Source organism: Brienomyrus brachyistius, chromosome 2 (assembly GCF_023856365.1).
Source record: "Brienomyrus brachyistius isolate T26 chromosome 2, BBRACH_0.4, whole genome shotgun sequence".
In the NCBI taxonomy this organism is placed as follows: domain Eukaryota; kingdom Metazoa; phylum Chordata; class Actinopteri; order Osteoglossiformes; family Mormyridae; genus Brienomyrus; species Brienomyrus brachyistius.
This window is the reverse complement of record NC_064534.1, coordinates 43147692-43174785: the sequence shown is the minus strand read 5'-3', so window position 1 is coordinate 43174785 and position 27094 is coordinate 43147692. Positions and strand designations below refer to the sequence as shown.

Here is a 27094-nt window from a genome sequence, read left to right as displayed (position 1 = left end):
TCAGCCGGCAGCCTACCACAATTATTCCATTCTTTCCGCATCCGCACACTTCCTTCTTGTTAACTCCTTTTCACTACCGCACAGGTTAATCGCCGCACGTCCCCCGCCGGCAAACATTACTCCTTTGCCTACTGCATGTAGGCTTCTTTTAACGACCCTCTGTTATCAACTCCGCTAACAGCCACAAAATCTCCGCCGCACGAAGCCCACTGGTAGCTGCTGAATCACATGCTTCCCCAAAACGTCGCGCTGTCAGAACACTGGGAGCTACACAGACCAACAAGTCCATACTGCAGGCTGCAGCCAGAACAATTTTCTACATTCAAACATCGACGGCCTCTTCTCTCTAAAAATTCACCAGACCGCTTCTACCACCAGCAAAGAAGTTTCCATCCCTAATTCCTCTGTGATTCCCACTAACCTAAACATTAAGCTGGCATTGAAGGGTGTGAATTACCCCGGCCAATCTGTTCTTTTAAATACAGCTTTTAGCAAGTTTTGAAAGGAGAAGAGCAGAACTTGCTATGCCAATAATATCGAGTCTTCTGTGGCGAAGTGGTTTTTGCATAGAAAACAAAGCGGTCAGTTGAAGAGGAATAATATCAGTACTTTGTTTAAAACTGTGTGTAAAAAGCTGTCTCTTTATCATTAACAATAAGTTGTAAAACGTGAATGGGGAGTGACAGTCTTCAAGTTTGTGAGAAGATCGCGCCCTGGTGGAATAAAGGCACGAACAGCTTACAGCACCTAGAATTACCAGGAAGTATTTAGAGTAAAACGGTTTCTAAAAGCTGCCTTTATGAATGAGAGAAAAAAAAAATATATATATATATATAAAATAGTAAAATGGAAGGGGAGTGATAGATTTAAATTAATCGTGAAGTGGAGCACCCCCTGTATGAAGTAAAAGTGAGAAAAGCTTACAGCACCTGGTATTCCCAGGTGGTCTCCCATCCAAGTACTAACCAGACCCTACCCTGCTTAGCTTCCAAGATCAGATGAGATTGGGCGTGTTCAGGGTGGTATGGCCATAAGCGAGAGATGCTACCAAAAACAGCCCTTTTGCATTACACGCGTCTATACATGCCAGTTAGTCCCATTGGATCCTACTCCTGTTTTTTTTTTTTTTTTTATCTGACTCACACTGCAGCCCCACCATCCAATCGGCAGCGCCGGACCCACACCAAACATTCACCAAACTACTCAGCCGGCAGCCTACCACAATTATTCCATTCTTTCCGCATCCGCACACTTCCTTCTTTTTAACTCCTTTTCACTACCGCACAGGTTAATCGCCGCACGTCCCCCGCCGGCAAACATTACTCCTTTGCCTACTGCATGTAGGCTTCTCTTAACGACCCTCTGTTATCAACTCCGCTAACAGCCACAAAATCTCCGCCGCACGAAGCCCACTGGTAGCTGCTGAATCACATGCTTCCCCAAAACGTCACACTGTCAGAACACTGGGAGCTACACACACCAACAAGTCCATACTGCAGGCTGCAGCCAGAACAATTTTCTACATTCAAACATCGACGGCCTCTTCTCTCTAAAAATTCACCAGACCGCTTCTACCACCAGCAAAGAAGTTTCCATCCCTAATTCCTCTGTGATTCCCACTAACCTAAATATTAAGCTGGCATTGAAGGGTGTGAATTACCCCGGCCAATCTGTTCTTTTAAATACAGCTTTTAGCAAGTTTTGAAAGGAGAAGAGCAGAACTTGCTATGCCAATAATATCGAGTCTTCTGTGGCGAAGTGGTTTTTGCATAGAAAACAAAGCGGTCAGTTGAAGAGGAATAATATCAGTACTTTGTTTAAAACTGTGTGTAAAAAGCTGTCTCTTTATCATTAACAATAAGTTGTAAAACGTGAATGGGGAGTGACAGTCTTCAAGTTGGTGAGAAGATCGCGCCCTGGTGGAATAAAGGCACGAACAGCTTACAGCACCTAGAATTACCAAGAAGTATTTAGAGTAAAACGGCTTCTAAAAGCTGCCTTTATGAATGAGAGAAAAAAAAATATATATATATAAAATAGTAAAATGGAAGGGGAGTGATAGATTTAAATTAATCGTGAAGTGGAGCGCCCCCTGTATAAAGTAAAAGTGAGAAAAGCTTACAGCACCTGGTATTCCCAGGTGGTCTCCCATCCAAGTACTAACCAGACCCTACCCTGCTTGGCTTCCGAGATCAGACGAGATCGGGCGTGTTCAGGGTGGTATGGCCGTAAGCGAGAGATGGTACCAAAAACAGCCCTTTTGCATTACACGCGTCTATACATGCCAGTTAGTCCCATTGGATCCTACTCCTGGTTTTTTTTTTTTTTTATCTGACTCACACTGCAGCCCCACCATCCAATCGGCAGCGCCGGACCCACACCAAACATTCACCAAACTACTCAGCCGGCAGCCTACCACAAGTATTCCATTCTTTCCGCATCCGCACACTTCCTTCTTGTTAACTCCTTTTCACTACCGCACAGGTTAATCGCCGCACGTCCCCCGCCGGCAAACATTACTCCTTTGCCTACTGCATGTAGGCTTCTTTTAACGACCCTCTGTTATCAACTCCGCTAACAGCCACAAAATCTCCGCCGCACGAAGCCCACTGGTAGCTGCTGAATCACATGCTTCCCCAAAACGTCGCGCTGTCAGAACACTGGGAGCTACACAGACCAACAAGTCCATACTGCAGGCTGCAGCCAGAACAATTTTCTACATTCAAACATCGACGGCCTCTTCTCTCTAAAAATTCACCAGACCGCTTCTACCACCAGCAAAGAAGTTTCCATCCCTAATTCCTCTGTGATTCCCACTAACCTAAACATTAAGCTGGCATTGAAGGGTGTGAATTACCCCGGCCAATCTGTTCTTTTAAATACAGCTTTTAGCAAGTTTTGAAAGGAGAAGAGCAGAACTTGCTATGCCAATAATATCGAGTCTTCTGTGGCGAAGTGGTTTTTGCATAGAAAACAAAGCGGTCAGTTGAAGAGGAATAATATCAGTACTTTGTTTAAAACTGTGTGTAAAAAGCTGTCTCTTTATCATTAACAATAAGTTGTAAAACGTGAATGGGGAGTGACAGTCTTCAAGTTTGTGAGAAGATCGCGCCCTGGTGGAATAAAGGCACGAACAGCTTACAGCACCTAGAATTACCAGGAAGTATTTAGAGTAAAACGGTTTCTAAAAGCTGCCTTTATGAATGAGAGAAAAAAAAAATATATATATATATATAAAATAGTAAAATGGAAGGGGAGTGATAGATTTAAATTAATCGTGAAGTGGAGCACCCCCTGTATGAAGTAAAAGTGAGAAAAGCTTACAGCACCTGGTATTCCCAGGTGGTCTCCCATCCAAGTACTAACCAGACCCTACCCTGCTTAGCTTCCAAGATCAGATGAGATTGGGCGTGTTCAGGGTGGTATGGCCATAAGCGAGAGATGCTACCAAAAACAGCCCTTTTGCATTACACGCGTCTATACATGCCAGTTAGTCCCATTGGATCCTACTCCTGTTTTTTTTTTTTTTTTTATCTGACTCACACTGCAGCCCCACCATCCAATCGGCAGCGCCGGACCCACACCAAACATTCACCAAACTACTCAGCCGGCAGCCTACCACAATTATTCCATTCTTTCCGCATCCGCACACTTCCTTCTTTTTAACTCCTTTTCACTACCGCACAGGTTAATCGCCGCACGTCCCCCGCCGGCAAACATTACTCCTTTGCCTACTGCATGTAGGCTTCTCTTAACGACCCTCTGTTATCAACTCCGCTAACAGCCACAAAATCTCCGCCGCACGAAGCCCACTGGTAGCTGCTGAATCACATGCTTCCCCAAAACGTCACACTGTCAGAACACTGGGAGCTACACACACCAACAAGTCCATACTGCAGGCTGCAGCCAGAACAATTTTCTACATTCAAACATCGACGGCCTCTTCTCTCTAAAAATTCACCAGACCGCTTCTACCACCAGCAAAGAAGTTTCCATCCCTAATTCCTCTGTGATTCCCACTAACCTAAATATTAAGCTGGCATTGAAGGGTGTGAATTACCCCGGCCAATCTGTTCTTTTAAATACAGCTTTTAGCAAGTTTTGAAAGGAGAAGAGCAGAACTTGCTATGCCAATAATATCGAGTCTTCTGTGGCGAAGTGGTTTTTGCATAGAAAACAAAGCGGTCAGTTGAAGAGGAATAATATCAGTACTTTGTTTAAAACTGTGTGTAAAAAGCTGTCTCTTTATCATTAACAATAAGTTGTAAAACGTGAATGGGGAGTGACAGTCTTCAAGTTGGTGAGAAGATCGCGTCCTGGTGGAATAAAGGCACGAACAGCTTACAGCACCTAGAATTACCAGGAAGTATTTAGAGTAAAACGGTTTCTAAAAGCTGCCTTTATGAATGAGAGAAAAAAATATATATATATATAAAATAGTAAAATGGAAGGGGAGTGATAGATTTAAATTAATCGTGAAGTGGAGCGCCCCCTGTATAAAGTAAAAGTGAGAAAAGCTTACAGCACCTGGTATTCCCAGGTGGTCTCCCATCCAAGTACTAACCAGACCCTACCCTGCTTGGCTTCCGAGATCAGACGAGATCGGGCGTGTTCAGGGTGGTATGGCCGTAAGCGAGAGATGTTACCAAAAACAGCCCTTTTGCATTACACGCGTCTATACATGCCAGTTAGTCCCATTGGATCCTACTCCTGTTTTTTTTTTTTTTTTATCTGACTCACACTGCAGCCCCACCATCCAATCAGCAGCGCCGGACCCACACCAAACATTCACCAAACTACTCAGCCGGCAGCCTACCACAATTATTCCATTCTTTCCGCATCCGCACACTTCCTTCTTGTTAACTCCTTTTCACTACCGCACAGGTTAATCGCCGCACGTCCCCCGCCGGCAAACATTACTCCTTTGCCTACTGCATGTAGGCTTCTCTTAACGACCCTCTGTTATCAACTCCGCTAACAGCCACAAAATCTCCGCCGCACGAAGCCCACTGGTAGCTGCTGAATCACATGCTTCCCCAAAACGTCGCGCTGTCAGAACACTGGGAGCTACACACACCAACAAGTCCATACTGCAGGCTGCAGCCAGAACAATTTTCTACATTCAAACATCGACGGCCTCTTCTCTCTAAAAATTCACCAGACCGCTTCTACCACCAGCAAAGAAGTTTCCATCCCTAATTCCTCTGTGATTCCCACTAACCTAAACATTAAGCTGGCATTGAAGGGTGTGAATTACCCCGGCCAATCTGTTCTTTTAAATACAGCTTTTAGCAAGTTTTGAAAGGAGAAGAGCAGAACTTGCTATGCCAATAATATCGAGTCTTCTGTGGCGAAGTGGTTTTTGCATAGAAAACAAAGCGGTCAGTTGAAGAGGAATAATATCAGTACTTTCTTTAAAACTGTGTGTAAAAAGCTGTCTCTTTATCATTAACAATAAGTTGTAAAACGTGAATGGGGAGTGACAGTCTTCAAGTTTGTGAGAAGATCGCGCCCTGGTGGAATAAAGGCCCGAACAGCTTACAGCACCTAGAATTACCAGGAAGTATTTAGAGTAAAACGGTGTGTAAAAGCTGCCTTTATGAATGAGAGAAAAAAAAAAAAATATATATATATATATATATAAAATAGTAAAATGGAAGGGGAGTGATAGATTTAAATTAATCGTGAAGTGGAGCGCCCCCCGTTTAAAGTAAAAGTGAGAAAAGCTTACAGCACCTGGTATTCCCAGGAGGTCTCCCATCCAAGTACTAACCAGACCCTACACTGCTTGGCTTCCGAGATCAGACGAGATCGGGCGTGTTCAGGGTGGTATGGCCGTAAGCGAGAGATGCTACCAAAAACAGCCCTTTTGCATTACACGCGTCTATACATGCCAGTTATTCCCATTGGATCCTACTCCTGGTTTTTTTTTTTTTTTTATCTGACTCACACTGCAGCCCCACCATCCAATCGGCAGCGCCGGACCCACACCAAACATTCACCAAACTACTCAGCCGGCAGCCTACCACAATTATTCCATTCTTTCCGCATCCGCACACTTCCTTCTTTTTAACTCCTTTTCACTACCGCACAGGTTAATCGCCGCACGTCCCCCGCCGGCAAACATTACTCCTTTGCCTACTGCATGCAGGCTTCTCTTAACGACCCTCTGTTATCAACTCCGCTAACAGCCACAAAATCTCCGCCGCACGAAGCCCACTGGTAGCTGCTGAATCACATGCTTCCCCAAAACGTCGCGCTGTCAGAACACTGGGAGCTACACACACCAACAAGTCCATACTGCAGGCTGCAGCCAGAACAATTTTCTACATTCAAACATCGACGGCCTCTTCTCTCTAAAAATTCACCAGACCGCTTCTACCACCAGCAAAGAAGTTTCCATCCCTAATTCCTCTGTGATTCCCACTAACCTAAACATTAAGCTGGCATTGAAGGGTGTGAATTACCCCGGCCAATCTGTTCTTTTAAATACAGCTTTTAGCAAGTTTTGAAAGGAGAAGAGCAGAACTTGCTATGCCAATAATATCGAGTCTTCTGTGGCGAAGTGGTTTTTGCATAGAAAACAAAGCGGTCAGTTGAAGAGGAATAATATCAGTACTTTGTTTAAAACTGTGTGTAAAAAGCTGTCTCTTTATCATTAACAATAAGTTGTAAAACGTGAATGGGGAGTGACAGTCTTCAAGTTTGTGAGAAGATCGCGCCCTGGTGGAATAAAGGCCCGAACAGCTTACAGCACCTAGAATTACCAGGAAGTATTTAAAGTAAAATGGTGTGTAAAAGCTGCCTTTATGAATGAGAGAAAAATATATATATATATAAAATAGTAAAATGGAAGGGGAGTGATAGATTTAAATTAATCGTGAAGTGGAGCGCCCCCTGTATAAAGTAAAAGTGAGAAAAGCTTACAGCACCTGGTATTCCCAGGAGGTCTCCCATCCAAGTACTAACCAGACCCTACCCTGCTTGGCTTCCGAGATCGGATGAGATCGGGCGTGTTCAGGGTGGTATGGCCATAAGCGAGAGACGTGACCAAAAACAGCCCTTTTGCATTACACGCGTCTATACATGCCAGTTAGTCCCATTGGATCATACTCCTGGTTTATTTATTTTTTTTTTCTGACTCACACTGCAGCACCACCATCCAATCGGCAGCGCCGGACCCACACCAAACATTCACCAAACTACTCAGCCGGCATCCTACCACAATTATTCCATTCTTTCCGCATCCGCACACTTCCTTCTTTTTAACTCCTTTTCACTACCGCACAGGTTAATCGCCGCACGTCCCCCGCCGGCAAACATTACTCCTTTGCCTACTGCATGCAGGCTTCTATTAACGACCCTCTGTTATCAACTCCGCTAACAGCCACAAAATCTCCGCCGCACGAAGCCCACTGGTAGCTGCTGAATCACATGCTTCCCCAAAACGTCGCGCTGTCAGAACACTGGGAGCTACACACACCAACAAGTCCATACTGCAGGCTGCAGCCAGAACAATTTTCTACATTCAAAAATCGACGGCCTCTTCTCTCTAAAAATTCACCAGACCGCTTCTACCACCAGCAAAGAAGTTTCCATCCCTAATTCCTCTGTGATTCCCACTAACCTAAACATTAAGCTGGCATTGAAGGGTGTGAATTACCCCGGCCAATCTTTTCTTTTAAATACAGCTTTTAGCAAGTTTTGAAAGGAGAAGAGCAGAACTTGCTATGCCAATAATATCGAGTCTTCTGTGGCGAAGTGGTTTTTGCATAGAAAACAAAGCGGTCAGTTGAAGAGGAATAATATCAGTACTTTGTTTAAAACTGTGTGTAAAAAGCTGTCTCTTTATCATTAACAATAAGTTGTAAAACGTGAATGGGGAGTGACAGTCTTCAAGTTTGTGAGAAGATCGCGCCCTGGTGGAATAAAGGCCCGAACAGCTTACAGCACCTAGAATTACCAGGAAGTATTTAAAGTAAAATGGTGTGTAAAAGCTGCCTTTATGAATGAGAGAAAAATATATATATATATAAAATAGTAAAATGGAAGGGGAGTGATAGATTTAAATTAATCGTGAAGTGGAGCGCCCCCTGTATAAAGTAAAAGTGAGAAAAGCTTACAGCACCTGGTATTCCCAGGAGGTCTCCCATCCAAGTACTAACCAGACTCTACCCTGCTTGGCTTCCGAGATCGGATGAGATCGGGCGTGTTCAGGGTGGTATGGCCATAAGCAAGAGACGTGACCAAAAACAGCCCTTTTGCATTACACGCGTCTATACATGCCAGTTAGTCCCATTGGATCATACTCCTGGTTTATTTATTTATTTTTTCTGACTCACACTGCAGCACCACCATCCAATCGGCAGCGCCGGACCCACACCAAACATTCAGCAAACTACTCAGCCGGCAGCCTACCACAATTATTCCATTCTTTCCGCATCCGCACACTTCCTTCTTTTTAACTCCTTTTCACTACCGCACAGGTTAATCGCCGCACGTCCCCCGCCGGCAAACATTACTCCTTTGCCTACTGCATGCAGGCTTCTATTAACGACCCTCTGTTATCAACTCCGCTAACAGCCACAAAATCTCCGCCGCACGAAGCCCACTGGCAGCTGCTGAATCACATGCTTCCCCAAAACGTCGCGCTGTCAGAACACTGGGAGCTACACACACCAACAAGTCCATACTGCAGGCTGCAGCCAGAACAATTTTCTACATTCAAAAATCGACGGCCTCTTCTCTCTAAAAATTCACCAGACCGCTTCTACCACCAGCAAAGAAGTTTCCATCCCTAATTCCTCTGTGATTCCCACTAACCTAAACATTAAGCTGGCATTGAAGGGTGTGAATTACCCCGGCCAATCTGTTCTTTTAAATACAGCTTTTAGCAAGTTTTGAAAGGAGAAGAGCAGAACTTGCTATGCCAATAATATCGAGTCTTCTGTGGCGAAGTGGTTTTTGCATAGAAAACAAAGCGGTCAGTTGAAGAGGAATAATATCAGTACTTTGTTTAAAACTGTGTGTAAAAAGCTGTCTCTTTATCATTAACAATAAGTTGTAAAACGTGAATGGGGAGTGACAGTCTTCAAGTTTGTGAGAAGATCGCGCCCTGGTGGAATAAAGGCCCGAACAGCTTACAGCACCTAGAATTACCAGGAAGTATTTAAAGTAAAATGGTGTGTAAAAGCTGCCTTTATGAATGAGAGAAAAATATATATATATATAAAATAGTAAAATGGAAGGGGAGTGATAGATTTAAATTAATCGTGAAGTGGAGCGCCCCCTGTATAAAGTAAAAGTGAGAAAAGCTTACAGCACCTGGTATTCCCAGGAGGTCTCCCATCCAAGTACTAACCAGACTCTACCCTGCTTGGCTTCCGAGATCGGATGAGATCGGGCGAGTTCAGGGTGGTATGGCCATAAGCAAGAGACGTGACCAAAAACAGCCCTTTTGCATTACACGCGTCTATACATGCCAGTTAGTCCCATTGGATCATACTCCTGGTTTTTTTTTTTTTTTTTCTGACTCACACTGCAGCACCACCATCCAATCGGCAGCGCCGGACCCACACCAAACATTCACCAAACTACTCAGCCGGCAGCCTACCACAATTATTCCATTCTTTCCGCATTCGCACACTTCCTTCTTTTTAACTCCTTTTCAGTACCGCACAGGTTAATCGCCGCACGTCCCCCGCCGGCAAACATTACTCCTTTGCCTACTGCATGCAGGCTTCTATTAACGACCCTCTGTTATCAACTCCGCTAACAGCCACAAAATCTCCGCCGCACGAAGCCCACTGGTAGCTGCTGAATCACATGCTTCCCCAAAACGTCGCGCTGTCAGAACACTGGGAGCTACACACACCAACAAGTCCATACTGCAGGCTGCAGCCAGAACAATTTTCTACATTCAAACATCGACGGCCTCTTCTCTCTAAAAATTCACCAGACCGCTTCTACCACCAGCAAAGAAGTTTCCATCCCTAATTCCTCTGTGATTCCCACTAACCTAAACATTAAGCTGGCATTGAAGGGTGTGAATTACCCCGGCCAATCTGTTCTTTTAAATACAGCTTTTAGCAAGTTTTGAAAGGAGAAGAGCAGAACTTGCTATGCCAATAATATCGAGTCTTCTGTGGCGAAGTGGTTTTTGCATAGAAAACAAAGCGGTCAGTTGAAGAGGAATAATATCAGTACTTTGTTTAAAACTGTGTGTAAAAAGCTGTCTCTTTATCATTAACAATAAGTTGTAAAATGTGAATGGGGAGTGACAGTCTTCAAGTTTGTGAGAAGATCGCGCCCTGGTGGAATAAAGGCACGAACAGCTTACAGCACCTAGAATTACCAGGAAGTATTTAGAGTAAAACGGTTTCTAAAAGCTGCCTTTATGAATGAGAGAAAAAAAATATAAATATATATAAAATAGTAAAATGGAAGGGGAGTGATAGATTTAAATTAATCGTGAAGTGGAGCGCCCCCTGTATAAAGTAAAAGTGAGAAAAGCTTACAGCACCTGGTATTCCCAGGTGGTCTCCCATCCAAGTACTAACCAGACCCTACCCTGCTTAGCTTCCAAGATCAGACGAGATCGGGCGTGTTCAGGGTGGTATGGCCGTAAGCGAGAGATGCTACCAAAAACAGCCATTTTGCATTACACGCGTCTATACATGCCAGTTAGTCCCATTGGATCCTACTCCTGGTTTTTTTTTTTTTTTTTATCTGACTCACACTGCAGCCCCACCATCCAATCGGCAGCGCCGGACCCACACCAAACATTCACCAAACTACTTAGCCGGCAGCCTACCAGAATTATTCCATTCTTTCCGCATCCGCACACTTCCTTCTTTTTAACTCCTTTTCACTACCGCACAGGTTAATCGCCGCACGTCCCCCGCCGGCAAACATTACTCCTTTGCCTACTGCATGCAGGCTTCTCTTAACGACCCTCTGTTATCAACTCCGCTAACAGCCACAAAATCTCCGCCGCACGAAGCCCACTGGTAGCTGCTGAATCACATGCTTCCCCAAAACGTCGCGCTGTCAGAACACTGGGAGCTACACACACCAACAAGTCCATACTGCAGGCTGCAGCCAGAACAATTTTCTACATTCAAACATCGACGGCCTCTTCTCTCTAAAAATTCACCAGACCGCTTCTACCACCAGCAAAGAAGTTTCCATCCCTAATTCCTCTGTGATTCCCACTAACCTAAACATTAAGCTGGCATTGAAGGGTGTGAATTACCCCGGCCAATCTGTTCTTTTAAATACAGCTTTTAGCAAGTTTTGAAAGGAGAAGAGCAGAACTTGCTATGCCAATAATATCGAGTCTTCTGTGGCGAAGTGGTTTTTGCATAGAAAACAAAGCGGTCAGTTGAAGAGGAATAATATCAGTACTTTGTTTAAAACTGTGTGTAAAAAGCTGTCTCTTTATCATTAACAATAAGTTGTAAAACGTGAATGGGGAGTGACAGTCTTCAAGTTTGTGAGAAGATCGCGCCCTGGTGGAATAAAGGCACGAACAGCTTACAGCACCTAGAATTACCAGGAAGTATTTAGAGTAAAACGGTGTGTAAAAGCTACCTTTATGAATGAGAGAAAAATATATATATATATATATAAAATAGTAAAATGGAAGGGGAGTGATAGATGTGGCCCGGGAAACAACACGCAGGAACACAAATACTCTTTTTGGGTCTAATTTATTCCATAGGCCTAATTAATTAGACATTTTGGTTGGAAGATAAAAGGATTTACAATGAACAGTTTCTTAAACCTTACACTTTTCCCTTACAGAGGATTCTCTTACAGAAAAGAAATAAAACTCCACACTCAGGTGGGACTGGTACAGTATAAAAGTAAAATAAAACACACGGAAAACCCTGTGAGGCAGACCTCACATAACCGAGTACACCGAAATAAAAGGAAACGGCAGTTTTGCACTGAAAATAATACGGTAATGGCACACAGTAAAACCTCAAGGCGCGGGCAGAAAACCTTGTGACGCACCGCTCTCTGGTACTCTGGGAAACTCTCACCCCGCTCGGAAAACCGTCCGCAGCCCAGCTTATCCAGCTTAAAATGGCGCTTCCAGACAGTGGCTTTTCGCGCTCTCTCTCAGGTGATGATGTCACCAAGTTGCTTAAAGGCGCAACCACCTATTCCCCCTCGTTCCCCGATGCAGCTTAACCGCTCATGGTCAAAATCTCCAGATCACCCGGTTACATTCTCCCCTGCGTGGAGTAAGCGCCCTCGATTACTCACTACCTACCAAGGTCTTCCTAACCTCTTTGATTGCTTCTCGAAATAAAACTGTACTTAAACTAGTCAATATCTGTGAGACTGCAGCAGGACTTACGGAGGCCATGTCAAGAACGGATCTAGGCTCATGATACACATTTGAATGTTGCCCCGCGTTCACTCTTCGGCTCCGACGTGGCCCAGCTACAGGTCTCTGCATTTCAGGGCTAGGCTCACCTGCATCTGTTTCTACTGTCTCCCTATTTGGAGTTTCAGCAGACCCAATTTGCATGTCCTCATCCCGACAGGCCACTGGCTGTGAACCAACGAGTTCAGACCTGTCCAGCAATATATTTGACCCCAGGACCATATGTCTCACCAGGAAGACATCTTCCTCTGCATCTCCAACATCTGACTCGGTCCCTGAAGACGGACTAGACTGAGTTACAGGAGCAGGGAGTTTTCTCCGTGGCGCTGGCACAGAAGGGCTAACACAGGGCTTTATATCCACCCTGTTTACCCTCTTGCAAGGACCTCCCTCCACTGGCTCTACAGTGTAGGTGTTACCCAAAACTTCCACAACCCTGTGAACCGTGGGCTTCCATGCATCCTGTATCTTGTTGCGACCTAGTGGCCGATCACGCAAGTACACCAGGGCATCCACTTCAATCTTTGGACAATAGACTATGTCCCTCTGCACAGAAATGCGCTCAGCAGCTTTCTGCTCGGAATACACCTTCGCTCTGGCATGCGCTTCGCTTAAACACTGTTGATGCACAGCTAACCAATCATGGTTTGGATTGACCACCTGCTTTTGTCCCAACAAAGCATCCACTGGTAAGTGGGGTTCAACACCAAACAACAAATAATAAGGAGAATAGCCTGTGGTTGAATGGGGAGTCACATTGTACGCATACACCAATTCAGGCAGGTGCTCAGGCCATCTGCGTTTCTTTTCGGGAGGCAATGTGCGTAGCAAATCATGGATTAAATCGCTCGCACTGAGCATTTCCCGTAGGATGGTAGGGAGTAGTCCTGCTCTTCTTCACCCCATACAGTCTACAAAGCTCTGCTACAACCGCGCTTTCAAAATTTCGTCCCTGTTCTGAGTGAAGCCTCTCCGGGACTCCATACTTCATGAACCATTCCCGTAAAAGGATCTTTGCTGTGGTATCTGCCTTTTGGTCCCGAGCTGGGAAGGCCTGTGTAAATTTCGTGAAAATGTCTGTGACCACCAACACATTCTCACGACCGTCAATGGAAGGCTCCAGCACTGTGAAATCTACAGCAATCACCTCCAATGGTCTTGAGGCAAGAAAAGACTTCATGGCAGGATGGATCTTAGGCTGCGGCATCTTGGCAAGCACACACCGCTGACATTCCTTTACCCACCGCGCGACATCCTCGTGCATTCCTACCCAAAAGCATCTTCGCCTCAACAACTGCAATGTACGTTCAACGCCCTGATGACCCATAGAGTCATGCGCCCCTTCCAACACCTGCTTCCTCAGACTGCTAGGCAACAACAACTGAAAGTACTCTCCGTGTTTCTCATCCGAAACCACTCGATACAACAAGCCATTTACTATCTTCACACAATCCCAGTGTTTAAGCAACAGACGAACCGGTCTGGGCAAAACTTGCCGCTCCTTCCCTGTAGGTACCTTTTTCCGATCCCACAGGCCCCTAAATATCTGCAGCATCGGATCCTTTTGCTGGAATGACTGCAGTTCCTCCATTGAATAACCTGGGAGTGTTGGTGTGTTACCCTGAGTTAATTCAAGAGGCTTCTTCTCCCTGGGTTCTGCAATCCTAATCTGTCTAATCTTGCAGCTCTCAAGGGCTGCTGTAACCAGCTCTGAATCAAGCTTTGTGCCGCGACTCAGACTGCAAATCGCTACACAACCGTCAAACTCAGCATCTTCAGAAACTTGCTCCGGCTCCCCTGCTAATGGCTGCCTAGACAAAGTGTCAGCCACTATGTTATTTTGCCCTGGCCTATATTGTACCTCAAAATCAAACACCGACAGCTGAGCAACCCACCTTTGCTCTATAGCACCAAGCTTTGCTGTTTTTAAATAACATAGAGGGTTGTTGTCAGTAATGACCGTAAATTTGGAACCCAGTAAATAGCCACGAAACTTCTCAGTTATTGCCCATTTAAGAGCTAAGAGCTCTAGTTTCATACTACTGTAGTACCTATCATTCCTTTCGGCACTCCTCAGTCGCCTACTAGCATAGGCTATGACTCGTTTGACACCATCCTGTTGCTGATACAAAACGGCTCCAAGACCGTGGTTACTCGCATCAGTTTCTAGTATGAAAGGCTGAGTAAAATCCGTGAAGCCAAGGATGGGGGCACTAGTCAGCCTGTCCTTCAGTAAGTCAAAGGCCGCCTGACATTCTTCAGTCCACGCTAGAGTTAACAACTGGTTGGCCTTACCAGGACTACCTGTGTTTGAACACAAATTTACCACATCATGCAGTGGGCCAGCAATCTTTGAGAACCCATGGATAAACCGTCTGTAGTAGCTACAAAAGCCCAAGAATGATCTCAAACCCCTAACCGTAGATGGTACTGGCCATTGCCTCACAGCTGAAACCTTTCCTGGATCAGTACCTATACCATCAGCAGACACTTGGTGACCCAAGAAATTTACCTCGGTCTGGAGGAAATGGCACTTCTGTAATTTCACTTTAAGGCCTGTCTCTTTGAGACGCCTAAGCACCCTGTCAAGCCTCTCTAAGTGTTCCGGGAATGTCTGAGAATACACTAATATATCGTCAAGGTATACTAGCATGATTTGGAAGACAAGATCGTTCATAGTGGCCTGCATGAGCCTTTGAAACGTTGCAGGTCCATTGCAAACACCAAATGGTAATCTGAGATACTCATATAATCCAAAAGGAGTAGAGAAAGCAGTCTTATGCCTATCGTGCTCCTCTACCGCCACCTGATGATAATCACTCGCCAGATCAATGGTAGAGAAGTACTGGGCCCCCCGAAGGGCATCAAAACTTTCATCAATTCGCGGCAAGGGGAAGGCATCCTTTTTGGTCTTCTGATTTAACCGCCTATAATCCACACACAGCCGTAGGCTGCCATCTGCCTTCCTTACCAACACTATAGGTGATGCATAGGCGCTACTGCTTTCCTGAATAACACCTTTGCTTAAGAGTTTAGAAATGTGCTCCTTAACTTCACCATACTGGGTGGGCGGTATTCGCCGATAAGGCTGGGTAACAGGATCATCATCTGTTAGGTGAATTTCATGCCTTACCCTGTCCGTATACCCCAGGTCCTCGTCCTCTACTGCAAATATGTCAATATACCTGGCCAGCAGTGCCTTCAACTGAACCTTTTGTTCCTCATTACCACCAAGGTCAAGTGTCTCTAGAACAGATAAATCACCGTTACAACCAGGAACAACAACTGTAACTTGCTCAACGCTAGCCGCGATCCGCTGAAATTTCACTGCACATTGTGATTCATTCTCTATACACGCCACTTTCGACAGGACACCCAACCGGGCCCTAGGCGGGAGCCATACATCTTCTTGTGAGAGATTCAGAACTGGTAACTGCATCACGGGACTGGACGGATCTACCAGTGTGGGAATTACTATCAGACCCCTCGGTAATGGCGTGCTAAGTGGCTCAAACAACATCAGACCGTCATGTGCACCCTTAGCGACCTGGATCGTGGCTACAGATGCAGCAGGTATGTGTTCTGGGAACTTCCCAGCTACACGGACCACTGACTTACGGTCAACACTACACTTCTGCAGTCTCTGAAAAACGTCTCTCCAATCAGAATCCAATTTTCCACCCAGTGTAGTATCAAATTCTGCATAAACCAGCTCCCTACACCGACTGATAATGTTCATTCCCACAATGCAGGGTAAAGACTGTTCAGTACTAACTGGATCCCTGACCACCAGAAAGCCACAACTGGGCAGCTTTAAGCCCATTGCTATTACCTCTAACTCCAGATAACCCAGATAAGGTATGTCTAGTCCATTGGCGGCTGTTAATCTAAGCCAGCCAGAGGTGGGAAGCATATCCTCATCCTCTCCATGCAAGTATTTTCGAAAGAATTTCTCAGTAATGGTGCTCACCTGGCTACCAGTATCTAATAGGCAGGGTGTCTTAATGTCCCCAATTTTAAGCTCAACAACTGGACATGTCCCTACAGCTCGCTGCAGCAACTGACTCTGGGATGACGGTGTAAGATTTGAGTCTAGGGTACTTCCCCGAATTGCTCGACTCACAACAACTGGGGAGGGGCGTTTCCCTGAGCTGCGGGGGAAGAAACTACACCTCCAGCATTTTGCCTTTGCAAGCAATCCTTTGCCACATGCCCCGCACCTCGACACTTAAAACAGATGGGCCGCCCATCTTCGGTATACCTGGGCTGTCGTTTAGGCCTGGCATCACTACTAAATCCACCCTTCTGTACGGCAAGATCTTTCACCGCCCTGGTCAACTCACTAATGGCTTTCCCCTGGTCAGCTATTACCTTAAGGACATCCTCCAAGGTGGCAGAATTTGCTTCCTGCGCTTGTAAGGCGGAACAGTGTACATGATCACTGCTGCCCCTAAATTTGGTGGTCTTCGGGTTTCTGGGAAACTCTTCCAGACACCACAGCTGAGCCTCCTCCCGCACCTCAATCATGGATGACTCTGGGTTGCCTCGCACATATTTACGAAGCTCCCTTCTAAGAGCAGGGTCTCTAACCCCTTCTATGAACTGATCCCTTAGTGTCTTTCTCTCATTAGTGACTGCTTCCGGAGAACACCTCAATACAGAATTAAGAGCTTGCGATAGGGCGTGGGAAAATTCTCGAATGCCCTCCCCCTCCTGCTGCCTCCGACTATAGAAACTATGCAGCAGTTGATGAACACTGCGCTTGTCCCTGAAAGCTGCTCTCAGGTAGGTGAATAAGTCATTGGGATTGTCACAATCAGCATTACTGCGCATATGCGCTTCCTCTAAAGCTGCTCCCCTAAGAAGTGACAATACAAAATCATACTGGTCCTGTTCAGATTGATTTCTTGCACGAAGCACACGTTCAACTTCGTCAATGAAATCATCCACCGATCGGCCATCAGTCTCAAAGTCACCACTAAATGGAGAGATATGTCTCTCCCTGGGAACATAAACATAAGACCGCTTAGTTAGGGCAGCTATCGTCGCCATGGCGTCCTCATGTCTACTCTGTAGTTCTTTAACCTGCCCCCTCAAAACAGTCTCAGACTGCTCATCTTCTGAACCAGACATCGTAAAATACTCTACACCACACTTTTTGAAAGGATAAACGGTCCTCTGAAAGTTCAGGCGAGGGATGAGCACTCCACCCGGTCCACTCTTCTGGGAACGTCACACCGGCTCCGCCGCTTGGGCACTCCTCGCACCGCTTCCCGTTACTCGAGTTGCTCCACCGGTCCAGTGTCCCTCCAGTCAGCAGAAACCACCAACCTGTTTCTTCACCACTACCGTATTATTTCCCGTTGCTTTTATATAGCATACTGAACAATGCAAATCCTCTTAAATGATTGGAATATACCCCACTCCTGGTACCAAAATTTGTGGCCCGGGAAACAACACGCAGGAACACAAATACTCTTTTTGGGTCTAATTTATTCCATAGGCCTAATTAATTAGACATTTTGGTTGGAAGATAAAAGGATTTACAATGAACAGTTTCTTAAACCTTACACTTTTCCCTTACAGAGGATTCTCTTACAGAAAAGAAATAAAACTCCACACTCAGGTGGGACTGGTACAGTATAAAAGTAAAATAAAACACACGGAAAACCCTGTGAGGCAGACCTCACATAACCGAGTACACCGAAATAAAAGGAAACGGCAGTTTTGCACTGAAAATAATACGGTAATGGCACACAGTAAAACCTCAAGGCGCGGGCAGAAAACCTTGTGACGCACCGCTCTCTGGTACTCTGGGAAACTCTCACCCCACTCGGAAAACCGTCCGCAGCCCAGCTTATCCAGCTTAAAATGGCGCATCCAGACAGTGGCTTTTCGCGCTCTCTCTCAGGTGATGATGTCACCAAGTTGCTTAAAGGCGCAACCACCTATTCCCCCTCGTTCCCCGATGCAGCTTAACCGCTCATGGTCAAAATCTCCAGATCACCTGGTTACATAGATTTAAATTAATCGTGAAGTGGAGCGCCCCCTGTATAAAGTAAAAGTGAGAAAAGCTTACAGCACCTGGTATTCCCAGGTGGTGTCCCATCCAAGTACTAACCAGACCCTAGCCTGTTTAGCTTCCGAGATCAGACGAGATCGGGCGCGTTCAGAGTGGTATGGCTGTAAGCGAGAGATGCTAGCAAAAATAGCCCTTTTGCATTACACGCGTCTATACATGCCAGTTAGTCCCATTGGATCCTACTCCTGGTTTTTTTTTTTTTTTTATCTGACTCACACTGCAGCACCACCATCCAATCGGCAGCGCCGGACCTACACCAAACATTCACCTAACTACTCAGCCGGCAGCCTACCACAATTATTCCATTCTTTCCGCATCCGCACACTTCCTTCTTTTTAACTCCTTTTCACTACCGCACAGGTTAATCGCCGCACGTCCCCCGCCGGCAAACATTACTCCTTTGCCTACTGCATGCAGGCTTCTCTTAACGACCCTCTGTTATCAACTCCGCTAACAGCCACAAAATCTCTGCCGCACGAAGCCCACTGGTAGCTGCTGAATCACATGCTTCCCCAAAACGTCGCGCTGTCAGAACACTGGGAGCTACACACACCAACAAGTCCATACTGCAGGCTGCAGCCAGAACAATTTTCTACATTCAAACATCGACGGCCTCTTCTCTCTAAAAATTCACCAGACCGCTTCTACCACCAGCAAAGAAGTTTCCATCCCTAATTCCTCTGTGATTCCCACTAACCTAAACATTAAGCTGGCATTGAAAGGTGTGAATTACCCCGGCCAATCTGTTCTTTTAAATACAGCTTTTAGCAAGTTTTGAAAGGAGAAGAGCAGAACTTGCTATGCCAATAATATCGAGTCTTCTGTGGCAAAGTGGTTTTTGCATAGAAAACAAAGCGGTGAGTTGAAGAGGAATTATATCAGTACTTTGTTTAAAACTGTGTGTAAAAAGCTGTCTCTTTATTATTAACAATAAGTTGTAAAACGTGAATGGGGAGTGACAGTCTTCAAGTTTGTGAGAAGATCGCGCCCTGGTGGAATAAAGGCACGAACAGCTTACAGCAGCTATAATTACCAGGCAGTATTTAGAGTAAAACGGTGTGTAAGAGCTGCCTTTATGAATGAAAGAAAAAAAAAATATATATATAAAATAGTAAAATGGAAGGGGAGTGATAGATTTAAATTAATCGTGAAGTGGAGCGCCCCCTGTATAAAGTAAAAGTGAGAAAAGCTTACAGCACCTGGTATTCACAGGTGGTGTCCCATCCAAGTACTAACCAGACCCTAGCCTGTTTAGCTTCCGAGATCAGACGAGATCGGGCGCGTTCAGGGTGGTATGGCTGTAAGCGAGAGATGTTAGCAAAAATAGCCCTTTTGCATTACACGCGTCTATACATTCCAGTTAGTCCCATTGGATCCTACTCCTGTTTTTTTTTTTTTTTATCTGACTCACACTGCAGCCCCACCATCCAATCGGCAGTGCCGGAACCACACCAAACATTCACCAAACTACTCAGCCGGCAGCCTACCACAATTATTCCATTCTTTCCGCATCCGCACACTTCCTTCTCTTTAACTCCTTTTCACTACCGCACAGGTTAATCGCCGCACGTCCCCCGCCGGCAAACATTACTCCTTTGCCTACCGCATGCAGGCTTCTCTTAACGACTCTCTGTTATCAACTCCGCTAACAGCCACAAAATCTCCGCCGCACGAAGCCCACTGGTAGCTGCTGAATCACATGCTTCCCCAAAACGTCGCGCTGTCAGAACACTGGGAGCTACACACACCAACAAGTCCATACTGCAGGCTGCAGCCAGAACAATTTTCTACATTCAAACATCGACGGCCTCTTCTCTCTAAAAATTCACCAGACCGCTTCTACCACCAGCAAAGAAGTTTCCATCCCTAATTCCTCTGTGATTCCCACTAACCTAAACATTAAGCTGGCATTGAAAGGTGTGAATTACCCCGGCCAATCTGTTCTTTTAAATACAGCTTTTAGCAAGTTTTGAAAGGAGAAGAGCAGAACTTGCTATGCCAATAATATCGAGTCTTCTGTGGCGAAGTGGTTTTTGCATAGAAAACAAAGCGGTGAGTTGAAGAGGAATTATATCAGTACTTTGTTTAAAACTGTGTGTAAAAAGCTGTCTCTTTATTATTAACAATAAGTTGTAAAACGTGAATGGGGAGTGACAGTCTTCAAGTTTGTGAGAAGATCGCGCCCTGGTGGAATAAAGGCACGAACAGCTTACAGCACCTAGAATTACCAGGAAGTATTTAGAGTAAAACGGTGTGTAAAAGCTGCCTTTATGAATGAAAGAAAAAATATATATATATATAAAATAGTAAAACGGAAGGGGAGTGATAGATTTAAATTAATCGTGAAGTGGAGCGCCCCCTGTATAAAGTAAAAGTGAGAAAAGCTTACAGCACCTGGTATTCCCAGGAGGTCTCCCATCCAAGTACTAACCAGACCCTACCCTGCTTGGCTTTCGAGATCGGATGAGATCGGGCGTGTTCAGGGTGGTATGGCCATAAGTGAGAGACGCTACCAAAAACAGCCCTTTTGCATTACACGCGTCTATACATGCCAGTTAGTCCCATTGGATCCTACTCCTGGTTTTTTTTATTTTTTTATCTGACTCACACTGCAGCACCACCATCCAATCGGCAGCGCCGGACCCACACCAAACATTCACCAAACTACTCAGCCGGCAGCCTACCACAATTATTCCATTCTTTCCGCATCCGCACACTTCCTTCTCTTTAACTCCTTTTCACTACCGCACAGGTTAATCGCCGCACGTCCCCCGCCGGCAAACATTACTCCTTTGCCTACCGCATGCAGGCTTCTCTTAATGACCTTCTGTTATCAACTCCGCTAACAGCCACAAAATCTCCGCCGCACGAAGCCCACTGGTAGCTGCTGAATCACATGCTTCCCCAAAACGTCGCGCTGTCAGAACACTGGGAGCTACACACACCAACAAGTCCATACTGCAGGCTGCAGCCAGAACAATTTTCTACATTCAAACATCGACGGCCTCTTCTCTCTAAAAATTCACCAGACCGCTTCTACCACCAGCAAAGAAGTTTCCATCCCTAATTCCTCTGTGATTCCCACTAACCTAAACATTAAGCTGGCATTGAAAGGTGTGAATTACCCCGGCCAATCTGTTCTTTTAAATACAGCTTTTAGCAAGTTTTGAAAGGAGAAGAGCAGAACTTGCTATGCCAATAATATCGAGTCTTCTGTGGCGAAGTGGTTTTTGCATAGAAAACAAAGCGGTCAGTTGAAGAGGAATAATATCAGTACTTTGTTTAAAACTGTGTGTAAAAAGCTGTCTCTTTATCATTAACAATAAGTTGTAAAACGTGAATGGGGAGTGACAGTCTTCAAGTTTGTGAGAAGATCGCGCCCTGGTGGAATAAAGGCACGAACAGCTTACAGCACCTAGAATTACCAGGAAGTATTTAGAGTAAAACGGTTTCTAAAAGCTGCCTTTAGGAATGAGAGAAAAAAAATATATATATATATAAAATAGTAAAATGGAAGGGGAGTGATAGATTTAAATTAATCGTGAAGTGGAGCGCCCCCTGTATAAAGTAAAAGTGAGAAAAGCTTACAGCACCTGGTATTCACAGGTGGTGTCCCATCCAAGTACTAACCAGACCCTAGCCTGTTTAGCTTCCGAGATCAGACGAGATCGGGCGCGTTCAGGGTGGTATGGCTGTAAGCGAGAGATGTTAGCAAAAATAGCCCTTTTGCATTACACGCGTCTATACATTCCAGTTAGTCCCATTGGATCCTACTCCTGTTTTTTTTTTTTTTTATCTGACTCACACTGCAGCCCCACCATCCAATCGGCAGTGCCGGAACCACACCAAACATTCACCAAACTACTCAGCCGGCAGCCTACCACGATTATTCCATTCTTTCCGCATCCGCACACTTCCTTCTCTTTAACTCCTTTTCACTACCGCACAGGTTAATCGCCGCACGTCCCCCGCCGGCAAACATTACTCCTTTGCCTACCGCATGCAGGCTTCTCTTAACGACTCTCTGTTATCAACTCCGCTAACAGCCACAAAATCTCCGCCGCACGAAGCCCACTGGTAGCTGCTGAATCACATGCTTCCCCAAAACGTCGCGCTGTCAGAACACTGGGAGCTACACACACCAACAAGTCCATACTGCAGGCTGCAGCCAGAACAATTTTCTACATTCAAACATCGACGGCCTCTTCTCTCTAAAAATTCACCAGACCGCTTCTACCACCAGCAAAGAAGTTTCCATCCCTAATTCCTCTGTGATTCCCACTAACCTAAACATTAAGCTGGCATTGAAAGGTGTGAATTACCCCGGCCAATCTGTTCTTTTAAATACAGCTTTTAGCAAGTTTTGAAAGGAGAAGAGCAGAACTTGCTATGCCAATAATATCGAGTCTTCTGTGGCGAAGTGGTTTTTGCATAGAAAACAAAGCGGTCAGTTGAAGAGGAATAATATCAGTACTTTGTTTAAAACTGTGTGTAAAAAGCTGTCTCTTTATCATTAACAATAAGTTGTAAAACGTGAATGGGGAGTGACAGTCTTCAAGTTTGTGAGAAGATCGCGCCCTGGTGGAATAAAGGCACGAACAGCTTACAGCACCTAGAATTACCAGGAAGTATTTAGAGTAAAACGGTTTCTAAAAGCTGCCTTTAGGAATGAGAGAAAAAAAATATATATATATATAAAATAGTAAAATGGAAGGGGAGTGATAGATTTAAATTAATCGTGAAGTGGAGCGCCCCCTGTATAAAGTAAAAGTGAGAAAAGCTTACAGCACCTGGTATTCACAGGTGGTGTCCCATCCAAGTACTAACCAGACCCTAGCCTGTTTAGCTTCCGAGATCAGACGAGATCGGGCGCGTTCAGGGTGGTATGGCTGTAAGCGAGAGATGTTAGCAAAAATAGCCCTTTTGCATTACACGCGTCTATACATTCCAGTTAGTCCCATTGGATCCTACTCCTGTTTTTTTTTTTTTTTATCTGACTCACACTGCAGCCCCACCATCCAATCGGCAGTGCCGGAACCACACCAAACATTCACCAAACTACTCAGCCGGCAGCCTACCACAATTATTCCATTCTTTCCGCATCCGCACACTTCCTTCTCTTTAACTCCTTTTCACTACCGCACAGGTTAATCGCCGCACGTCCCCCGCCGGCAAACATTACTCCTTTGCCTACCGCATGCAGGCTTCTCTTAACGACTCTCTGTTATCAACTCCGCTAACAGCCACAAAATCTCCGCCGCACGAAGCCCACTGGTAGCTGCTGAATCACATGCTTCCCCAAAACGTCGCGCTGTCAGAACACTGGGAGCTACACACACCAACAAGTCCATACTGCAGGCTGCAGCCAGAACAATTTTCTACATTCAAACATCGACGGCCTCTTCTCTCTAAAAATTCACCAGACCGCTTCTACCACCAGCAAAGAAGTTTCCATCCCTAATTCCTCTGTGATTCCCACTAACCTAAACATTAAGCTGGCATTGAAAGGTGTGAATTACCCCGGCCAATCTGTTCTTTTAAATACAGCTTTTAGCAAGTTTTGAAAGGAGAAGAGCAGAACTTGCTATGCCAATAATATCGAGTCTTCTGTGGCGAAGTGGTTTTTGCATAGAAAACAAAGCGGTGAGTTGAAGAGGAATTATATCAGTACTTTGTTTAAAACTGTGTGTAAAAAGCTGTCTCTTTATTATTAACAATAAGTTGTAAAACGTGAATGGGGAGTGACAGTCTTCAAGTTTGTGAGAAGATCGCGCCCTGGTGGAATAAAGGCACGAACAGCTTACAGCACCTAGAATTACCAGGAAGTATTTAGAGTAAAACGGTGTGTAAAAGCTGCCTTTATGAATGAAAGAAAAAATATATATATATATAAAATAGTAAAACGGAAGGGGAGTGATAGATTTAAATTAATCGTGAAGTGGAGCGCCCCCTGTATAAAGTAAAAGTGAGAAAAGCTTACAGCACCTGGTATTCCCAGGAGGTCTCCCATCCAAGTACTAACCAGACCCTACCCTGCTTGGCTTTCGAGATCGGATGAGATCGGGCGTGTTCAGGGTGGTATGGCCATAAGTGAGAGACGCTACCAAAAACAGCCCTTTTGCATTACACGCGTCTATACATGCCAGTTAGTCCCATTGGATCCTACTCCTGGTTTTTTTTATTTTTTTATCTGACTCACACTGCAGCACCACCATCCAATCGGCAGCGCCGGACCCACACCAAACATTCACCAAACTACTCAGCCGGCAGCCTACCACAATTATTCCATTCTTTCCGCATCCGCACACTTCCTTCTCTTTAACTCCTTTTCACTACCGCACAGGTTAATCGCCGCACGTCCCCCGCCGGCAAACATTACTCCTTTGCCTACCGCATGCAGGCTTCTCTTAATGACCTTCTGTTATCAACTCCGCTAACAGCCACAAAATCTCCGCCGCACGAAGCCCACTGGTAGCTGCTGAATCACATGCTTCCCCAAAACGTCGCGCTGTCAGAACACTGGGAGCTACACACACCAACAAGTCCATACTGCAGGCTGCAGCCAGAACAATTTTCTACATTCAAACATCGACGGCCTCTTCTCTCTAAAAATTCACCAGACCGCTTCTACCACCAGCAAAGAAGTTTCCATCCCTAATTCCTCTGTGATTCCCACTAACCTAAACATTAAGCTGGCATTGAAAGGTGTGAATTACCCCGGCCAATCTGTTCTTTTAAATACAGCTTTTAGCAAGTTTTGAAAGGAGAAGAGCAGAACTTGCTATGCCAATAATATCGAGTCTTCTGTGGCGAAGTGGTTTTTGCATAGAAAACAAAGCGGTGAGTTGAAGAGGAATTATATCAGTACTTTGTTTAAAACTGTGTGTAAAAAGCTGTCTCTTTATTATTAACAATAAGTTGTAAAACGTGAATGGGGAGTGACAGTCTTCAAGTTTGTGAGAAGATCGCGCCCTGGTGGAATAAAGGCACGAACAGCTTACAGCAGCTATAATTACCAGGCAGTATTTAGAGTAAAACGGTGTGTAAGAGCTGCCTTTATGAATGAAAGAAAAAAAATATATATATATAAAATAGTAAAATGGAAGGGGAGTGATAGATTTAAATTAATCGTGAAGTGGAGCGCCCCCTGTATAAAGTAAAAGTGAGAAAAGCTTACAGCACCTGGTATTCACAGGTGGTGTCCCATCCAAGTACTAACCAGACCCTAGCCTGTTTAGCTTCCGAGATCAGACGAGATCGGGCGCGTTCAGGGTGGTATGGCTGTAAGCGAGAGATGTTAGCAAAAATAGCCCTTTTGCATTACACGCGTCTATACATTCCAGTTAGTCCCATTGGATCCTACTCCTGTTTTTTTTTTTTTTTATCTGACTCACACTGCAGCCCCACCATCCAATCGGCAGTGCCGGAACCACACCAAACATTCACCAAACTACTCAGCCGGCAGCCTACCACAATTATTCCATTCTTTCCGCATCCGCACACTTCCTTCTCTTTAACTCCTTTTCACTACCGCACAGGTTAATCGCCGCACGTCCCCCGCCGGCAAACATTACTCCTTTGCCTACCGCATGCAGGCTTCTCTTAACGACTCTCTGTTATCAACTCCGCTAACAGCCACAAAATCTCCGCCGCACGAAGCCCACTGGTAGCTGCTGAATCACATGCTTCCCGAAAACGTCGCGCTGTCAGAACACTGGGAGCTACACACACCAACAAGTCCATACTGCAGGCTGCAGCCAGAACAATTTTCTACATTCAAACATCGACGGCCTCTTCTCTCTAAAAATTCACCAGACCGCTTCTACCACCAGCAAAGAAGTTTCCATCCCTAATTCCTCTGTGATTCCCACTAACCTAAACATTAAGCTGGCATTGAAAGGTGTGAATTACCCCGGCCAATCTGTTCTTTTAAATACAGCTTTTAGCAAGTTTTGAAAGGAGAAGAGCAGAACTTGCTATGCCAATAATATCGAGTCTTCTGTGGCGAAGTGGTTTTTGCATAGAAAACAAAGCGGTGAGTTGAAGAGTAATTATATCAGTACTTTGTTTAAAACTGTGTGTAAAAAGCTGTCTCTTTATTATTAACAATAAGTTGTAAAACGTGAATGGGGAGTGACAGTCTTCAAGTTTGTGAGAAGATCGCGCCCTGGTGGAATAAAGGCACGAACAGCTTACAGCACCTAGAATTACCAGGAAGTATTTAGAGTAAAACGGTGTGTAAAAGCTGCCTTTATGAATGAAAGAAAAAATATATATATATATAAAATAGTAAAACGGAAGGGGAGTGATAGATTTAAATTAATCGTGAAGTGGAGCGCCCCCTGTATAAAGTAAAAGTGAGAAAAGCTTACAGCACCTGGTATTCCCAGGAGGTCTCCCATCCAAGTACTAACCAGACCCTACCCTGCTTGGCTTTCGAGATCGGATGAGATCGGGCGTGTTCAGGGTGGTATGGCCATAAGTGAGAGACGCTACCAAAAACAGCCCTTTTGCATTACACGCGTCTATACATGCCAGTTAGTCCCATTGGATCCTACTCCTGTTTTTTTTTTTTTTTTTATCTGACTCACACTGCAGCACCACCATCCAATCGG

General features: G+C 45.1%; 1 protein-coding gene and 17 non-coding genes across 18 annotated transcripts in view; 1 reads left to right on the top strand and 17 right to left on the bottom strand.

The window, feature by feature from the left end:
- LOC125715120 (uncharacterized) overlaps positions 1-27094 on the top strand; it is a 1180389-nt gene that overhangs the window by 1151632 nt on the left and 1663 nt on the right. The window lies entirely within an intron of this gene.
- On the bottom strand, positions 918-1036 carry LOC125733262 (5S ribosomal RNA). The gene has a single exon (XR_007392612.1). It is a non-coding gene; the product is annotated as a 5S ribosomal RNA (ribosomal RNA).
- On the bottom strand, positions 2116-2234 carry LOC125733012 (5S ribosomal RNA). The gene has a single exon (XR_007392370.1). It is a non-coding gene; the product is annotated as a 5S ribosomal RNA (ribosomal RNA).
- LOC125733261 (5S ribosomal RNA) lies at positions 3318-3436 on the bottom strand. Its single transcript, XR_007392611.1, has one exon. It is a non-coding gene; the product is annotated as a 5S ribosomal RNA (ribosomal RNA).
- LOC125733010 (5S ribosomal RNA) lies at positions 4516-4634 on the bottom strand. The gene has a single exon (XR_007392369.1). It is a non-coding gene; the product is annotated as a 5S ribosomal RNA (ribosomal RNA).
- On the bottom strand, positions 5725-5843 carry LOC125734796 (5S ribosomal RNA). The gene has a single exon (XR_007394099.1). It is a non-coding gene; the product is annotated as a 5S ribosomal RNA (ribosomal RNA).
- LOC125732766 (5S ribosomal RNA) lies at positions 6921-7039 on the bottom strand. The gene has a single exon (XR_007392134.1). It is a non-coding gene; the product is annotated as a 5S ribosomal RNA (ribosomal RNA).
- On the bottom strand, positions 8117-8235 carry LOC125734858 (5S ribosomal RNA). Its single transcript, XR_007394161.1, has one exon. It is a non-coding gene; the product is annotated as a 5S ribosomal RNA (ribosomal RNA).
- LOC125735673 (5S ribosomal RNA) lies at positions 9313-9431 on the bottom strand. The gene has a single exon (XR_007394966.1). It is a non-coding gene; the product is annotated as a 5S ribosomal RNA (ribosomal RNA).
- LOC125733542 (5S ribosomal RNA) lies at positions 10511-10629 on the bottom strand. Its single transcript, XR_007392884.1, has one exon. It is a non-coding gene; the product is annotated as a 5S ribosomal RNA (ribosomal RNA).
- LOC125736371 (5S ribosomal RNA) lies at positions 18470-18588 on the bottom strand. Its single transcript, XR_007395651.1, has one exon. It is a non-coding gene; the product is annotated as a 5S ribosomal RNA (ribosomal RNA).
- On the bottom strand, positions 19667-19785 carry LOC125736518 (5S ribosomal RNA). The gene has a single exon (XR_007395796.1). It is a non-coding gene; the product is annotated as a 5S ribosomal RNA (ribosomal RNA).
- Positions 20862-20980, bottom strand: LOC125735268 (5S ribosomal RNA). The gene has a single exon (XR_007394565.1). It is a non-coding gene; the product is annotated as a 5S ribosomal RNA (ribosomal RNA).
- On the bottom strand, positions 22061-22179 carry LOC125736517 (5S ribosomal RNA). Its single transcript, XR_007395795.1, has one exon. It is a non-coding gene; the product is annotated as a 5S ribosomal RNA (ribosomal RNA).
- LOC125736516 (5S ribosomal RNA) lies at positions 23258-23376 on the bottom strand. Its single transcript, XR_007395794.1, has one exon. It is a non-coding gene; the product is annotated as a 5S ribosomal RNA (ribosomal RNA).
- LOC125735267 (5S ribosomal RNA) lies at positions 24453-24571 on the bottom strand. The gene has a single exon (XR_007394564.1). It is a non-coding gene; the product is annotated as a 5S ribosomal RNA (ribosomal RNA).
- On the bottom strand, positions 25650-25768 carry LOC125736515 (5S ribosomal RNA). Its single transcript, XR_007395793.1, has one exon. It is a non-coding gene; the product is annotated as a 5S ribosomal RNA (ribosomal RNA).
- Positions 26845-26963, bottom strand: LOC125735266 (5S ribosomal RNA). Its single transcript, XR_007394563.1, has one exon. It is a non-coding gene; the product is annotated as a 5S ribosomal RNA (ribosomal RNA).